Source organism: Cavia porcellus, unplaced genomic scaffold, assembly GCF_034190915.1.
Source record: "Cavia porcellus strain 051 isolate PalLab524CR breed Dunkin Hartley unplaced genomic scaffold, mCavPor4.1 scaffold_10, whole genome shotgun sequence".
In the NCBI taxonomy this organism is placed as follows: domain Eukaryota; kingdom Metazoa; phylum Chordata; class Mammalia; order Rodentia; family Caviidae; genus Cavia; species Cavia porcellus.
Window position 1 is genome coordinate 22,125,409 of NW_026947493.1, and position 17,207 is coordinate 22,142,615.

Genomic DNA, 17,207 nt, shown 5'->3' on the forward strand with positions numbered 1-17,207 from the left:
TTATTCCAAAGGAATTCACTTTCCTGGTTGGTTTGCCATAGAAGGGAAAGGAGGCCTGACAAATAGTGCTCTTGAGTTTGCTCAGCTGTGAAAGTTTCATTAACCAAACAGAAGTTGGCCTGCGTACACTGCGTGTTTGCACAGCTTGCAGTGGCATCTTTTCAAGACCCGCTGTTGTCTGGAAAGGCCTCCAGAGTCTTAAGTCTATAATCAAGCAAATAGTTTGCACAGTTACTACTGTTGAGCTCAGTTTTGATGGAGCAGCCTCTGAATGTCACTGGTTGAATTAAAACTCATCAAAACCAAACATAAAGAATGATGATCAAATGTGTTCTTGTATTCATTGGCCCGATAGTCATTTTCTTCAAGGCACACTTTTTCCTCCAAACTATTGGAAATTTGATTATAAAATGTAAATAGAAATTCACTTTTCAGTTTTTTGGGGAAATTTTTATCTACCTACTAACCATAAAACATTTTCCTTTAAGAATTTAAACTGAGTAAACTGAAGCATGATAGCCATACTGTCAATTATTTATATGGTCTGGTTTTTCACAACCATATGAGTATGTATTTTTTCATTTCCTTGAACTAGGTATCATTATCATTACTTATTTTTTTCCATGAGAAAGATACTGCTTCAAAAGCTTCAGGGATTTTCCTGTAAATCATTCATCGAGGGCAGTGATAGTGAACCTTTTAGAACTTCCAATCACAAGCAATAGCCAGCTGTGGCACACGTGCCGCAGGCTCACCACTGCTGATCGAGTTCACTGAAACAAGGCCGACATACCAGTGCTTCCACCTCCAAGATGTTGCCAGGCAGCAAGGTGTCCAGTGGTTCTAGCATCTTGCAGTCTCATCCAAAGAACTGGCCAGAACAATTGATGTGTGTGATAAGGAAGCATTTATTTAAAATAAAAGAATAAAAACTAAAAAGTGAAGAGGGGACATGTAAAAAGAGAAGAAAATCGAAAATACATTACACATGTAGTTACAGGCCACTGTGAGAACAAAGACAGCCATGGCTCTGAAGTCAATGATTAGCATCTTTTACTACAACTTTTCAGATCCAGTCTTTTGGAAATTATTCTGCTCACGGAAGACTTGACAGTTTTCCACGACTGACAGTTACATTATTTGCTCAGCCTCCTTTTCACTGCTCCATGCTTGATATGTTACATCCTGTTGTCCAGCCAGCTTGATATGCCCTAATCCCCTGCTTATAGGATCAATAATTTTTTCCATTACTTATTTTTATAGGCAAAGCTGCTAGATCCTTCCTCAAACTAGGGGCAATGCAGCACCAGAAGCACCAGCAATAACAGCAGCAGCAGTATATGGAGGCTTGTTGATAAAGGCAGCATCTCAACCCTCACTCCAGACTTACTAAACGCAAATCTGCATTTTGACCTGCAAGTGACGTGAACTTGTCGTGTGCTCTACTAAAGATCATGAATTTCATATCTTCTCTCTCAGTGGAGTGCTACTACGTTCAAGAATGATGACCTTTGAAAAGCTGAAATTCAAATAACAGTGAAGCTGAGATTGTGCCAGTTCTTAATATACTGTATGGTCTTAAAGATCTACAGTTTCATTTTCACTTCTTGAGAATCAAATCTTTCGTTCAAATAAGACTGAATCTACAATTGCACACATACTCATGTGAGCAAGGAAATGATGGCTCATGTCCCTACCTGTTAGGGTAACTATGTTCCTTTTCATTAGAATCATGGAAGGAGTGGGTATAGGTAAGCCATCTGGAGCCTGAACCAGATATTCCATTAGGGGCTTTTCAATCGGTGCAACCATTTAAACAAAGTGTTCAATGCCAAATAAATGATTGTAAAATCACAATCCTTGTGCCATACGGTATTCTTTTAAATATGGATTATATTTACTGTTTCTAAGACAAATTATCTATCAGAAATCAGTGCAATGTCCAGTAGCTTTAGCTGAGACACACTTATAGATTTATATAAACCGAAAACAAAAGACTCGTAGCAATACATTCTCTTTCTAAATGTGATATGCTGATGCTTTTGCCATTCTCTAATTAGATTTTATTTTGTTGTGATATGACCAGACACTAATCCACAGTGACCCTTAGGTTTGGGACAGAAGGAGAATCTTACCAACGGTGCTTCTATTTTGTTCATTTGGTTGTTGTTTCTTGACATCACGACTTCGTTCTCTGAAGTTTTCTGCTGACTGCACACTCTCATGAAGGACATCCTCAGGGTCGCTGAGTGCCTGGAGGCTGAATTGATGCCACTGTACTGGTCCCATCAGAAAAGTGCGGCACACAAACTTTGCCTCCCTTATTCCTGCCAGGGTCCTTCCAGCCAAACAAAAACATCCCAGTAATTTTAGCAAAGAGAATTTAAAATAAAGAGGTGGTTAAATTTGCATTAGAAGTCTAATAGGCCAGAGGCAATAAAGATACAGTGACTGTAGGACTCAACTAACACCCCCAGGACTGAAGAAAGAGAGATCAGGATACTGACACCCTTAATACAACTTTGAGGCTAGTTGAGTTGGAATTAGGCCTATAAGAAGGGCAAACTGAAAACCCAAGTCTCTAAGGTGATAACGCTTGAAATTTAACACAGATATCACTAGGTGCGCCATAAGTTGGTTCTAAGGAGGTAGGAAAAATTACTAGAATGTTGAACAAAGTCTTACTACATAAACTTCCAACGATGCTTAGTGTGAGTCATTGCCTAGGTGACAGGAGAGGAAAGGCAGCCAAGGTCAAAAGAAAGCCCTCTTCCTCCTGCAGTCTTGTAGTCTCTTTGAAAGAACTGTATTTTTCTACTGAAGAAATCTAACAAGAACTGATCCGACAAGTCAGAACTGTAGGACAGCCACCCCAGGATCACCAAGATGGAGGAAAGAGAACAGAAAGCTGAGACACAATGGTTTAATTCACCTGCACATCTGTTCCTTACCTTCCCCAGCAGCACAACACAGCTTATATAAAGAGCCAAAAGGTTTAATCCACAGGAGCCAAAAGTGTAATCCACAAGAATATTAGTATGGAGAAAGTGATTGTTTACCTTGAATTTGACAGTTTCTAGAATTCATGGAGAAATAATTCGCCAAGAAATGTTAAATTCATCTCTGGGGTCCAAGTTCCTTTATGTAGACTTTAAATGAGAGAGAATATTCAACTTTTTCCTCATAAAACATCTCATTTTAAAAAATTCTATAATGTGAATATTAGTCCTTACTTTAGGGAAGATCACTTCCGGCCACTGGAAAGAACCTGGTCCCAAGGTCTGTTTCTTTGTCTCAGCATTCCTGCCAGTCTAATTTTTGTTGTTAAAACTCCCTGATCACAGTGCAGTTCTGAATATCTGAGATAAGTCTGGAATAACAAATGGGGAAGCTTGAGACAAATTCAAGTGATCTTTGACAGTCTATCCCAATGATTAGTTTCTTTTGAGTTCATTAAGCATTATGGCTAACTGTCCTTCAGTGCACAAATAGGTTCACACAATAAAGAATTATTCACTCTAAAATGGTGTTAGTGCCAATGTGTTAAAACCCTGGGCTAGATAGATGATCTCATTTACTCGTTAAAGAGCCCCTGCTTATAAAGATGCTAATAGTCTATATTACAGTGCATTTTACAGGGTTAGATGAGACTCAGAGCCTATCCATTCCAATGTTGCCCAAAGAAATGTTCTCTACCATTCCACCCTCATTCTTGGCATCTCTGGAGTGCAAGTGCAAGGTCGGATGAGTGGTCTGATGCAAGTCTCAAAGTCAGGTCTCAAGTAGTTATGTCATGCCTTGCTTGGGGATGTAGGCATATCTGAAACATTCACAAAATGCTTTACATTTTCTTCAGTGTTTACAAAGTAACATGTGCCACAGCTTTGTAAAGTTTCTTCAAGAGACCACAGTGACATTTGTCAATGAAGAAAATGAGGGGCGTTTTCATGGCCTATAATGTTTCTTCCAAATACCAGGAGTATCTGACTGCATTTCACAATAAGTCTATGAATTAAAATATGGATAAGCTGGTATAATGGAGAGCCAATGGGCACAGACTGTTTCTGTTGAGGCTATCTGATGGACTAATTCTCACTAGGGGAACAGAGGTTCCTGCAGCACACAATGCTCCTGCCCCAGGTACAGAAGACTTTCAGACTTGTGGAAGACTATGTGCACCCAGTAAGTTCTAAGAAGGTTTCCTACTAATTTTGCCCACCTGCCAGAGGCCCAACTTTCTTATATGTGTTACTCTTACTACCTGCCAACGTCTCATGGGTATAAAATCAAGAACATGATGAGAAATAGCTTTGAAGTCACTCATATCCAGAGTCACATCTTTCTGAGTTTAGCAGTAACTAAATAAGTAAGAAATACCATTCCAAAGGCATCCAGAGCCTCGAGAACAAGAGCGATACGATGAAAGCCTTTTGCCAATCAGAAATTGGAGCAATTTAGGGGATAGAAGAAGACTGTGGCTTCATTTTACCTTTCTGTTTCTTCTCCCTGTTTCTCTGGAAAATCATTGAGGTTGGGGCATATTTTGTAGATTGCATAGAATTTGACAAAGGTGAAAAAATCGCTCTATCACATCCCTTCAATGAAGGGATAAATTCCACCTTCTCTGTTTAAGGGATGGGCAACCTGCCTCCGTGCTGCCGGTTGAATTGCCCTTGACTTGAAACATCTGAAGGCAATACTGAAGTCTCATCAGCACCTCCTTTCCCCTTCTCACATCCATGAGTTCTTTTTTTTTGGGGGGGGGGGCAGGTTTTTTTGTTTTGTTCTGTTTTGTTGGTCCTGGGAATCGAAATGATGATCTTCCACCTGCCAGGCAGGTGCTGTGCCACTGAGCTGTATTCCTGGCTGTCACATCTATGGGCTCTGGAGTGACCCTAACAGTTACCTGGAGGCATATTAAAGGACCTTTTATTTAGTAGGTCCAGCTGTGGTTTAGGAATTCCTGTATGTACTGATCCAGCTAATTCGAGTTACATTTTAGGGAACCACTTCCCTAAACAGTATCATCAGACTCTTTTTGAAAACAAGGATTTTTCATGTGATTTTATCCTTAGGAAATTTCCATAGACTCCAGTTACCTAATGGATAAACTTCAGAGTCTTAGCCCAATTTTCAAGATCTTTAACATCTGACCTATTCCTAAGGCTCCATGGAGGCCCCGTGGCTCTTTCCTAAGCTCTGTCTGGGACATTTTCTATCCTATGGGATGCTATAAGACTCAGTACTACAATTCTTCACACTGTATCTTTTAACTTCCTTGCTTGAGCAGAGTCCTACTGATGCGCTAAGAAATAAAACAATGACAACAAAAAGAAACAATATCTTTATCTACCAAAAAATGAAACCTGATGTAGTAGAGCTCTTATTTGCTTTAAAAATTACAATCTTCAGTGACTTTGCTTTTTTTGAAGGACAATCCAGAATGCATGCTATCAACAATCCAGAAAGGCACGAGATGCCTAGAGAATAGAAGGAATTCTAATAATCCATTTTTCATGGGAGTAACATCCTAATTATCAAACACTATAGTGATGAATTCCTGCTTTCACAATAGGTTTGAAATTTAGGAATTTCAGTTTCTGCTTTATAGCCAGGGTCCTTTAAAGAGAGGCTACCTCTCTTTAAATGACCCTCTCAATAAAGTGTTACTCTTGAAGTCCTTAAACCATTTTTTGAAGTGAAGACTTAGAAGCTGTAATCTACACTCTACTTTCCTGTGTGTGTATCTTAGTGCTTACTTTACTTTCTACAGATTGTCCCAAGCATGGCAAATACAGATACGCGCAGTTTCAGACTCATCTTCTTCCAGATGTGTAACCTGAATGGAGAGAAAAGTTCTACCAAGAAAATAGGGCTCTCAGTGGAAAACTGGGTCAGATATCATTCCATGAGTGAATCACTGCACTCAAAACCATTGGTATGCCGGTTGGCCAAGCTTGGTAGACGTTCCCAGCTCTGGGTCCCAGTGTGGGAGTCTGTCTCAGTTAAGATGTCTGGTGAACAACAAGAAATGTATGACTCTCTGAAAGAAAGAGATGAGTTATCAAAAGAAAGAGAACTTGACAAAGAAAACCCATGACTCTATAACAATGTGCAAGAACCCAAAGAATGGCCAACTCATAAAAGTCCTGGTATGAAAAATGGTCGCAGAAAAACTCACTCCTCTTGCTACAGTGGATGAACCTAATGATTCAGCAAGCTTAAAAACCTTACCCAGGTTTGCAAAGGCAGCTAGGCCAAGAATGTTTCATCTTTGTTTTTTATTTTGTTTGTTTCATATTTCCTAATTTTTCTAGGTCTTCCTGTAGTAGAAAACTGCCTGACTCTGTATTTGCTGAGCTAAGACTGGTTCAGGGCAAGTTTGTCTTACCTCTGTACAATCCTCATCTGTTCATCACAATAGAAACATTACACAGATAAGTAAATTTATAAATTAACATATTATTTGCATATTTCTTGTATTCTTTTCCTTGGATATTCTTTTTTCCTTCAATGGTAACAACTACAAATTATAAACACAAGGATTGCATGCTTCTAACAGAAGGTGCAACTTCAAGATGTACATTTAGTTAGTAGCATACATTGATCACCTACCCATCCTTTGTGTAGTGTGATCTCTAGTTGTAGACAATGTAACTATTTTCAGTATTTATGAAAATTTAATGTAAATATACTAATTATAAAACTATATGTATTATGTAATTTTTATGTTGATACATATGTGTAAACATAAGAGGTATTTGTAAACATTTGAAATATTAATAGTTATATTTAAGTACTGGGAATATGGTTGACACTTTTACTTTTATAATACTTTGAATTTTAAATGAAACTATGTAACAAGTTCACACTGCTAACATAGTGTAGATATAGAAAGCCTATATTTTAAAATATCATTGATTAAAAAATAATTACTATGTCATGTTATTATTTCTTAAAATGTCAACCTAATGTCTGACATTCTTGAAGGGAAACAATACAATTTTCCCAGTTAAAGTTAGAAGTAATAATATGAGACCATACTTTGGTTACAAGTTCATGATAATATTCTATACAATGTGAATGTGTCAACATTTTCAAATTTCAACAATAAGGGACACCTACCATTAAAAACAAAAGGAAATCACTTGCCAAAATTGTAAATTCATAGACACTGAAATATATAACCCCAAATGAGTATGTTATAAACACTGAAGTTTCTTGACAATACTCATAGGCCAGCCCAAATGTTAAGTATTAATGATGTAACCAAAATAAATGGCATCAGCTAATTTGTACTCCATCTTTTTGTAACATGATTGTCTCTTCTTGGGCATGGCCATCACAAAGACCAATGAAGGTCACTGTTAGCAGCCAAAGTCATCAATGAGAATTTTAATGATGATATTTGTGTTTTTAAAAATAATATTATAAATATAAACCAAAAATTTCCAATTTAGGTGATGGTTTCTGTAATTGAGATCTTTACAAGCAGATCTGAGGCACATGTTACCTGGGAGTACCATGGAATACCAGCAGGTTAATAAGAAAGCGAGAGAAAAGAAAGAGTTGCCTGTTCAGCATGGTTATTGGGACAGTTATCATTTGGATAAGTAAACATGACTTACACAGGGATATATTTAGAGAGCAGAGAAACAGTATCTTTAAATTATTGTGTTTAACAGATAAGGGAGAGGAGGTGTCTAAGTCAGTTGTTATTATAACAAGATACCTGAGATAAGGTTTATTTCAGCTCACAGATCTGAAGGTTTCAATCAGTTGGTCCTTCTGTGCTTGTGGTCGCAGTACCATGGCAGCCACACAAGCCAGACGAAGCTGTCCACTTTATAACAGAAAGAGCAAAAGTGACAGGAAGGAAAGGGCAGGGCCAGGGTCCCAGTATCCCCTTCAAAGGCACACCCTCAGTGACCTAAAATCTTGTGCTAGGTTCAGCTTTTGAAGGCTTTACTTCCTTCCAATAAGGCCATGCTGTACACCAAGTCTTTAACACATGGAGCTTTGGAGGAATGTCAAAATCCAAACGGAATCAAGGAGTAATTGTATACCTAAGGCAGAGAGTCACTGATAGAGCACTGCTCCTGAGCATTGTTAATTACAGGCATTTGTGGGCTGATGCTCATGCTTGTAGATGAAGAAATCCCATATGAGTTAAGAAAATCAGCCCTCATGCACAAAGATGGTGACAGACTCACGTTGACAGGAGCACACTCACAGTCTAAGAAATACAAATGGAGCACTGACGGTGTGTGCTACACTGCGTCCCTGACATCAGCCTATCCGTCTTCAGATTCTGGATTACAGCACATGCCCTCTTCACCATTTGCACACACCCTTCCAGCATCCGTCTCTGTGCTCTGCATCCTTACTCAGAAAGACCCGGGAAGCTCAGGCTGGAGTTGGGTGAAGGTGGGTTGGGGATGAAGCTATTGTGGCTGATACCAATGGATATGAACTTGGGAACAGTGCAAAAAGGCAGGATTGAGGAACAGAGCTGAAAGGAGCTCATGAGTTTTGTCTGAGTGACACAGATGACAAGAGGTCGACATAGCCACTAAAATTGCACGATGAAAGAGCAATTTCTACTTGTTTCTTGAGAAGTTCTTTTTTTATGAAAAGCAAATCCTCATTTATAACCCTAATTTCTGTGTTCTAAACTATGTTCTTCACTAGTTCAAGAAGGTTTATTATTCTAATCAGTAGTTTAACATGCACTTTTCTTTCTTTCTTTCTTTCTTTCTTTCTTTCTTTCTTTCTTTCTTCTTCTTTTTCTCCTCTTCCTCCTCCTCCTCCTCCTCCTCCTCCTTCTTCTCCTTCTTCTTCTTCTTCTTTTGAGGTGAAAAGAAAAGAAATGTGCTCTGATTCAAACCAAATGGATGTGGAAGACTGAGACAGTAAATAATGCTCAAGGACTTGGGAGGCTGTAGTTGCCCTGAGAATATAATCTTTACTCTAGGAACTCCCAGAAGTCCTGCACTGAGGACTCCACGTATCCACAGTGGAGAGAAAGGTAGCCATATAAGTCAGCTGACCTGCACATTAAAGGTATAACCATCAACCGAAATCTGTTCCATATGTGGGGATCGGTGTGCAGCTGACCAGGCAGCTTAAAATATCATGAAAAAAAAAACTTATTTTTTTTCCTTAAGAAACTTCTTTTAGACACATATATTACATTATGATTGTAATATTTTTAAAATATTTATTTTACATACTCACATTAAGTTAGAGCTCTAACTGTAGTTCTGCAATGTTAGGGCCTCTTTTTTTGCCTTGACATGAATCTAGAAATGGCTTTTATTTTTCATTGTGAGGCAAATTCATCTGTCACTTAGCAGACCCAAAGAAATACTAGATCAGAAAAGGAAACAAGGAGATAATCAGTTTTCCATTTGAGTTTGAAAACTATAATTGTTTCTGTTTTGCAAAATAAATTGCTTTCTCTACAGAATAAAGATGTGTCTGTGTTGACATGAAAAATACAGAGAGAAATTTAGATGCCAATTATGATAAAAATTTATGTTTCTTCCAGGTAATACATGGCTTTTTATTTTATAGTAAAAATTTTAATAATGTGGTGAAATATTCAATAAGTTAGACAAGAAATATTCAGTAAGTTAGATCTGAAACCACACTATGTACTGATGTTGAATATCATTGATTACTGGGCCACTCCAAGTTAGGTTTTTGAAGTTAGTGGATTATCTGAAAAAAGCCTTATTCTTACATTAATGGAGAGAGTGCATTAATATGTATTTTATTTATAGTCAGCATTAATTGGTTAAATATATTTTGGTTTGTTTTCTACAAAATCACACAATATATAAGCACTGAAAACTGTCTGCAACATTTTCTGACACACTTGTCAGTCGCATTTTTAACTGCTTAGGGTGGTGAATTCCTGGGTGTTACTTCTTTTTTTAATTTTTCCCTAATTTGTTGTCATTCACTATAGAAAATATTGCCTTTTCTGCATCTGTTTGAGGTGTGGTGTGTGTGCAGTGTTCCGGCACACCCTTTAGAGAAATTAGATCTCTGACCTAGTTGTTGCTCAGCAGCTTAGCAGCAAGTCCTGTAAACGTTCTGTGCTGTAACTTGATCGTCCTGAAAGTGAGAGAAAGACCTTTTAATTCCCCGGGGAAGAAGGCAATTCTATTGTGTCCCCCTAAACGCACTGTGTAGCACAGAGCCAAGTCTGTGTTTAGTAAATGCCTAAACTTAGTACATAACAATAAAGTAATAATCACTGTTGCATCTGTGATATATAATAATAAATAAAAAGAAAGAATATGTGTTTGCCATTTAATAAATATTCAGTGACTCAGCCAAGGAATGAGACATTCACATATGTCTTTGATTGTTCAGCAAACCATTAATAATGTCTACATAGACAGTACTGAAGGCTTCTAAACATTAGGCTGCCAAGAAAATCTTACATGGTCACACTTTTTGGCAAGAAAGGGTTAATCAGCTATTCTCTGTTAGCATTCAAATTCTTGGTCTAGAAAACTCCCCAAATTCAAAGGTCCTCTCCAAAAATGGGCATCAGAGATGAACACACAGTTCTCAGATGAAGATACACAAATGGCAAATAAATACATGAAGAAATGTCACCATCACTGGCCATTTGAGAAATGCAAATTAACACAGCATTGTGATTTCATCTCACCCTGGGAAGAATAGCTGCTATCAAGAAAACCACTGATAACAAATGTTAGTGAGGATGCGGAAAAAGGAACACTGCTCCACTGTTGGTGGGAGTGCAGACTGGTACAATCACTGTGGAAATCAGTGTGGAAATTCCTCAAAAAAACTAGGATTGGAGGTTCCATTCAATCCAGTTATTCTCCTCCTTGGTATTTTCTCAGAAAAATTAAGAAGGTCATGTCACAAAGACATGTGTGTACCCATGTTCACAGCAGCACAATTTGTGATAGCTGAATCTTGAAAACAGCAAAAATGCCCATCAACTGCAGAATGGGTGAAAAATGTATTTTTATACAATGGAATACTACTCAGCTATATAAAAAGATGATCTTGAGACCTTTATAGGTAAATGGAGGCAATTTGAAAATATCAAGAGTGAAATAAACAAGACTCACATTAGTAAATGTCACATTGCCTCTCTAGTATAAAAATAATAAAAACTGACAGAATGATGGGATCCAAAAAGTATAATAGATATTGTGAAAATGAAAGGAACGAAAGTGCTCTAAATGGTATAAAGGTATGTATAGTGTGTAAGATAGCTGACCATATTACTGAATTTATGTTGGAATATTGAACAGAATGATTTACACTATCAATGTCTGAGTGTCTAGGCACTATTTATTCTTTGATTTGTGACTTTGGCAACTATTTTTTACAACAATGGATAATGTATCAACTAGTGATTTTATGACGTTAATTTTTTTGAATTCAGTATTGTTCTACCCTTCTTTTCTGTTTTTCTATTTTAATTTTCTTTTTTTCTTTGAAAAAAAGAGAACAATATGCAATATAACAACCATTGCTAAATTTCTTTTGTTCTGTTTCAAAACCTACATTGTTATTATTTTGAGTTTGCTATTGTTATGTGTTTTTCTTTTTGTTTTTCTTTTCTGACTTTTCTCTTTTTAAAATAAAATTTAAAAATAAAAAAGAAAACTCTTACAAGCTTCATTAATAATTGACCTTTTGGCAGTTAATTACTTTTTACTTAAACAGTTCACAAATAATAATACTCATTAAACAAAAATATTAAAAGGAACATGTACATAACGAATAAAACAAAAATCATTAATAGTCTTCCATCCAAAGGTAACATCTGTAAATATTTTAGTGTGTTTATGTAAGAGTGTGTTGTGGTGGGGATATACATTTGTGTGTCTTCATATAATGTGATTTTTCTTTTGTAGATAAGATACTATCAGCTACATTAACTTTGTTGTTTAAAGTATTATTGGTATCTTTCCGTGTCAATACATTTTACTGTATCTTATCCATCATAATGGCTACCCTGTAGTATCGTCACATTTTATTCAGCCAATTCTTTATAACAGGCATGAGTTTATTTCTTGCTGTGAGAAGCTGAGTAGAAAACTCTTACATCTGAGGCTCTTACAGCCCTTCTGCTCATATTTTTTCTGTCCTTAGGCAAATACTGTTGCCTCACAGTACTGGCAGCAGAAAACCCAGCAGACCTCACAGCAGATGGTCTTCCATGTTTTTGCACATGCAGTCAACTAAACTGAATGGCCCATTAAACCCAGAATTAGGTGGGCTTTTTTCTGTCATCTATTTGATTTATTATTAATCCACGTGGATTAAATAATCAATTATTGTATTTTATGCAGAACTTTTCTTATATCTTGTCTCATTTTTACTATACACCAATCCTACAAAGTGAAATACATGTAATGAATATGTTAAATATAAATCATGATACACTGAATTATATGCTGCATATAAACCATACATTAACATCTATAAATATGCTATTTTTAAAACTCAGGAAAATCACCTTTTGTGCAACTAGCCATTTTGCATGCATAACCTGTAATAAGTTCCCAAGGCCACTTCATTAATAGTGACAGAGCAGAAAATAGCACTAAGGTGTGTATTTTAAGTATGTTGTTTACAAGAATAACAACATTTGTATCACTGAGAAGAAAGCCAATGACTTCAGAATTAAGATCAGTTTTATTCCACTGGACAAACATACACGCATACCCTTGTAAGGTTTCGCTGAATTGTATATAGTCTTTGATGTCTGCAGGATGTGTGTGAATTCTCTTTCTAAGGGAAAAAGAATTTAAAAACACAGAAGCCTGCACTGTCTGACACAGTGAGCCTTACATTCAATGTGGTTCACAGCCATCTTTACTCTGGAATGACTCCTGAGGCAACGAATATATGGACCTAGAGACAGCCTGCTCCCAGAGGGATTAAAGAATTTATGAGTCACTTCTTGCCTTCTACAATGAGTGACTAAGAAATGATGTGTGTTTATGGGGTTGTTAACGGTGGTTAAATGGAATCCCCCGGTGGGCGGTGGTGGCTTGTATTCTTCCACTCCCCTTTAAGAACCTGCATAGATCTGCAATGAGATCACGTCAATGATTCCTTTGTCTAATTAAAAATGTACTAGAGCTCCTCAGTCCCATTTTCTATCCCTGTGCTGCAGATATAAGTAACAGCACTCAACAGAGTCCAGAACACAGAAGGGGTTCAGTGAACTTTTTACTTGATTAAAGCACAATGAAAAAATGAAATCACTGAGCACCTAGGATGTGCCGTATTATGTTTTAGAGTGATGAAATGAGCAAAATCCACACTTTATAACTTACATTTTACTAAAATGACAATAAATAAAATTAAAATATATAACATGAGCTATAGTAAGGACTTTAAAGAAAAGCAAATCTTTCAAGCTCTTTCCCTTTCATTGTCACAATATCTATTGTGCATTTTGAGTCTTATTTTCTCTTTCAGGGTTTTATACAAGAGAGACAATATGGTATTTACACAGGAGTCTGATTTATTTCCCTTATGATTATGGTCTCAGGTTGCCTCCACTTACCTATAGAAGCTTCAAGTTTATCCTTCTTTATAGCTGAATAGTGCTCCATTATATAAAAAATAACACTTTTTTTATCCATTCAGTGGTTGATGGGCATTTGAGTTGTTTCCAAGATTTAGCTATTACAAATTGTACTGCTCTAGACATGAGTGCACATATATTGCTGTTGTGTGATATTTTTAATTATTCTGGAAAAAGACCCAGAAACAGGAAAGGAGAAAAGAAAGAAGGGAAAAAACCTTATGTATAATATGTATAATATATAGCAGATAACTATACTACTAATCTCTGTTAGTTCAAAAAGAACAGTTTGTGCATTCATTGTTTGTTTGATCATATTTTTCATGCCGAAATCTTGTAATCTGAACAACTAATTTGAAGAAAACAATATGTGATATATTAACAAGTGTTAATTCCCTTTTATTTTGTCTTGAAATTCTATATCATGTTTTTGTTTGTTTGTTTTTTGTTTTTCTTTTGGTACTGCGGATCGAACTCATGATTTCATGCTTGCTAGGCAGCACTGTGCTAAATATCTGGCTGTATCATTGTTTTTATTCTTTTTCTTGTACTAGTTGTTTTATCTTTAAAATAAAAAATTAAGTAAATCTGCAAAAAAGACAATAATATATGAGAGTGTCGGTGATGTTGAAATTTTAAAAATAAGATATCAGCAGGATTTGGAGTAAGATTACCAATGAGACTCATGTATATGCCCATAAATATTCTAAAATTATAAATACAAATGATACACAGTTAAATAAAATATAATACAGCCTCATACTTTAAAATATATCTTCACAATAATAAACTTAAAAATCAGATTTTTGATACAGGGTCTTTCTCTGTAGCCCAGACTGGCTTTAACAAGAGGTAGTCCTCCTGTCTCAGCCTCCTAAGTGCTGGGATTACAAATGTGTGCCACCACTCTCAGCTACGTGTAATGTTATAGCTCTTATCAGACAGAAAATAATCAAACATTATCAAATTTAATTATCAATGTGCATTTCTCTAATTATCAGTATTGTATTAGTAGACCATTTACATTTATCTTTTATATAAATTATTACATTTTCTTAATTGCATAAAAATGTTCATATAAATCATTAATTTTTTAATTTTCTCAAACGACTTAAAAGATCAGAAATAAAATGTAATTGCATTCAGAGTTTACAAATTTAATATTTTTCATCAAAAAAGTAAATTTTAGAAAGGTAAAAATGAAGTTATTGGGCTGGGGATGTAGCTCAGCAGCTCACACATTTGCTTGGTAAGTATTGAGATCATGAGTTCAATTCCTGGTAGAAAAAAAATATTTCCTATATATAAAAAATATTTTATTTTAAAATATGTTATAAATTTAAAAGAAAACATGCAGTTATAATTCAGGAATATTAATATTTTAAACTTAAAGATTAAATTTTAAAAATTTTATTGAACTATATACCTAAATTGTTAGAAAAAAAAGTTTCCCTAGTGTTTGCTTTAAATGTCTGTCCAGCTTGCACAGAAAGAGTGTTCACATATTTTATACACATTTCATCTAATCTTATATACATGTAAAACTTACAAAATACAGATTATTTAATGTTATAAATTACTTGTCAACCTCCATGACAACCATTGTAAATATTATGCTAATTCATTAGTATCCTCAATAGCCACATATTGAAATATAAAACAAGGAAATGGATTTTAACATAATTAGGAAATTAAATTTCATTAAGCAAGACCTTATTGCTTTCATGCTATCTCAGAGGCAGCATCTAACAAGCTGATTAAATTATCTTTTCCTTTCCCCAATATAGGCAATGTCTCAAACGAGCTGAGGAAGACTCAGAATGACCCTCCTGACCCTTACTGGACAGAAGGTTCCCACTGTCAGGAAAGCGAGACAGTGAAGAAGAGAACTACAGCGTGATGTGTAAGCGAGGCTTGTGGTCAGATGCACAGCCTGGGATGCCAGTGACGGGGAAGATGGACAGCACCCCACAAAAACGGCACTGGACCCTCAGAAACTTGTACATTGCAAATCAGATTGGTCTTGATTTCATCTGTGATTCAGAGCTAATCCTAAAATTTTTCTGTTAATTGTATTTTAATTATGTGTCTCTGTTTAATATGGTCTGAAAAGATCATTTTCACTAACATTGTATCATGTCTTGAAAATGAAGACTTAAGGAACAAAGAAGTCAGCAATAGCATCTGCCATTCTTTAATTAATTAGGGTGTCCTTACTAAGACCCAGAAAAACAAATGTTCCATGTGAGCACAATTATATTATGTCTATATGATGACTTACATGTGGCAGTTTCTCCATATGTTTGAAAAATATAGACAATTTAAGCACGCCACAAATTTAATCCATGCTAGGTTGTAGGAACCAAATGCAAGAGAGTCTTTGACATTTAGTTTTGCATGTATTTCACGATGGGATTTTTTTTGCTATTTTCTTAAGTGTCTCAGTTAAAGTAATTAGCTGTAAGTTAGGGAATTATTTCAACGTTTTATAATATAGTCATTTTTAATTTAATAAGTCCCAGATTAGCCTGAAATCTGATGACTTTATTCCCAAGTTATTTTGGAACAATCATGGTTTCAAATTCACTCTTATTTTCTTCCCTGGGAAGGCTTATGTTCGTCATATCATGGTGACCAAACCTTTGATTTGGAAAATCCGAACATATCAAAACTCTGGCAAAAAGAATGTGTGCTTTACTTCTTAACAACACTGCCTTGCTTGCCAAAGCGGGTAAAGGTGGACAAATAGAAGAGTTGACACAAATACTGAAAACTGACAGGCAACCCAAATAAATGTCTTTCTCCAGGGCTTAAGGGGAAAGCTTTCTTGTTCCTAGTAAAACTCAGGAAAAAAATCTTTAAATCACCCCTAAGACATTCACTGTGATTTGAGACATGTGCGTGAGTCAGCTTCAGTGCAAGTTGATTTCTGCTGCTGCGTTTACTGGCAAACAATGGCCGAGTGCCAATGCATAGTCAACCCACACAGCTGCTTTCAATGATTCATTTCCCCTAATTTCCCAACTGACCTGATCAGAAGAATAGCAGTGTTTAAACCCCATTTGATGATCTTATTGCTGCACGGAACCTTCCCCTTCAATTGTGGGAGCTTCCAGGCTAAAGGGAGAGACTGCTGTGCTCAGGAGCAAGGTAGTTTCTATGAGGAGATGAACGTAGGTAAGAATGGTTCAGAAGAAGCAGTGAAATGTTGATTTTGTGCTGAGGGGCTCTGGAGCTCTGATTCATAGTACACCTACCACTTAACCACACCCTGACTTCAGCCTGACATTCCAACTACGTTGACTGTTTCCAGTACTGAAGCTTATTTCACCTATTACTACACTACTGTTCCCACAGTTTGGAATGAACTTCTTTCTTCTTTGTTTGAACAATTCCTGATACTTTCAAGACGCAATCAAACTATTACAATCTCTAGCAGCTTCTCCAGACCCTTTTGAGATGGATTAGATCACAATGTAGCCCTCAAGTAGACTCTTAAAAAAGCAAAGACAAACAAAACAAAAAGCAAAAACCAAACATTATTTTTTGCATGAAACTCCTATATACATATAGTATGTGCATACACCATTTATCTGTAGTATTAAGA

At 36.2% G+C, this 17,207-nt stretch overlaps 2 long non-coding RNA genes across 2 annotated transcripts; both read right to left on the bottom strand.

Moving 5' to 3' along the window:
* Positions 1–528: 528 nt before the first annotated feature.
* On the bottom strand, positions 529–6,715 carry LOC134477848 (uncharacterized). The gene is made up of 4 exons (XR_010050089.1): positions 3,234–6,715; positions 3,060–3,149; positions 2,136–2,338; positions 529–1,519 (listed from the first exon to the last, which is right to left on the bottom strand). It is a non-coding gene; the product is annotated as an uncharacterized LOC134477848 (long non-coding RNA).
* A 144-nt stretch (positions 6,716–6,859) lies between these two features.
* On the bottom strand, positions 6,860–16,790 carry LOC106025827 (uncharacterized). The gene is made up of 3 exons (XR_001199390.2): positions 16,630–16,790; positions 10,059–10,122; positions 6,860–9,369 (listed from the first exon to the last, which is right to left on the bottom strand). It is a non-coding gene; the product is annotated as an uncharacterized LOC106025827 (long non-coding RNA).
* Positions 16,791–17,207: the final 417 nt, after the last annotated feature.